Source organism: Crocuta crocuta, unplaced genomic scaffold (assembly GCF_008692635.1).
Source record: "Crocuta crocuta isolate KB4526 unplaced genomic scaffold, BGI_CrCroc_1.0 scaffold506, whole genome shotgun sequence".
NCBI classification, from domain to species: Eukaryota; Metazoa; Chordata; class Mammalia; order Carnivora; family Hyaenidae; genus Crocuta; species Crocuta crocuta.
Window position 1 is genome coordinate 856,424 of NW_027528991.1, and position 1,453 is coordinate 857,876.

The 1,453-nt window shown below is 53.0% G+C and overlaps 1 long non-coding RNA gene across 1 annotated transcript in view; it reads right to left on the reverse strand.

Annotated features, from left to right (window-relative positions):
• LOC144226054 (uncharacterized) overlaps positions 1–1,453 on the reverse strand; it is a 7,391-nt gene that overhangs the window by 4,772 nt on the left and 1,166 nt on the right. The window lies entirely within an intron of this gene.

Here is a 1,453-nt window from a genome sequence, read left to right on the forward strand (position 1 = left end):
GAGGCACCCACGCTGTCTGGTTGGTTTGTGCACCACTGTGAGGACCATGTGGGAGCCGTTGCAGGAGAGAACAGCAAAGGTCAGGAGGAGAAGCACTCCAGTGTATTCTAGAATGTTCCAGGGCTAATGGCCAGTCCTCTAAGCTGGGTGCACAAAAAAGAAGACAGGTTCGCCCCCATGTCCATGGTCCTGCTTTTTAGCTCCGGGGACTCCTGCAGACACGAGTGCCTCTATTTCTTCTTCGGAACATTCTCTCAGCCAGTGCAGCTTCTCCCCAAGTCCTGTGTTTTTCTCCCTGTCTGGCCTGACCTTCCACCGCACTCTGTCCCACGCACGCACCCTGCGGCCCGCTGGCGGACTTGGCCCCCCGACTTTGCACACAGTGCCCTGGGGCCCTTTGGCTCACCACTGCCCGACACCCAAGAGAAGGCGTCTGTTCTCATCTCATTTCTGTCGTTTTCAGATCGCCGACCTAGGGACACCTCCCTGCATGCTCTGGGGTCCAGGCTGCCGTGGGGACGTTGCTGCTGCAGTTTAGCCCCAAAAATGTGGCTCAAAGCCCAGCCAGAAATGGGGGCTTAGCCTGTCCCGAGGTCACATGTGTCACCCTTCTCCCAGCAGGGTGACATCTTTTTTTGTTTTTTAAATATTTTGAGAGAGAGAGAATGCGAGCACAAGCGGTAGAGGCACAGAGAGACAGAGAACATGCATGCACACTTGCAGGGGAGGAGCTGGGAGACAGAGAGACAGAGAGAGGGAGAACATGCATGCATGCTTGCAGGGGAGGAGCAGGGAGAGACAGAGAGAGGGAGAGACGGAGAACATGCATGCACGCTTGCAGGGGAGGAGCTGGGAGACAGAGAGATGGAGAACATGCATGCATGCTTGCAGGGGAGGAGCAGGGAGAGACAGAGAGAGGGAGAGACGGAGAACATGCATGCACGCTTGCAGGGGAGGAGGGGGAAGACAGAGAGACAGAGAGAGAGAGAATCACAATCCACACTGTCAGCACAGAGCCTGACATGGGGCTTGATCTCATGATCAAGATCATGAGATCATGACCTGAGCTGAGATCAAGAGTTGGACCCTCAAAACGACTGAGCCCCCCTGGCGCCCCGAGCCGTGTGGCATCTCCTCATTCACTACAGTCTGGACCTAAAAGCGAAGATGCAAGATATGTTTCCCAAGCAGATAACACAGTTTTGGAATGGCTACTTTAAACATCTTGGATAAAGAGGCACACATAGGACTAATTTTAGATGTATTGTTTCTGCCGCTTATCGCTCTGATTTTCTGAGGGAAGAAAAATATCTTTTAAAGAAGAAATATTTTTCAGGAACAAACAATTCTAAATCTCCCCATTAAGAGTGAAATACTGTCTGTCCCTCCCTTCGTGGGGGCTGCGTGAGTGGAGACGCTTGGGAACGTCCCTTTTTGAGTGCAGGATGGGGGC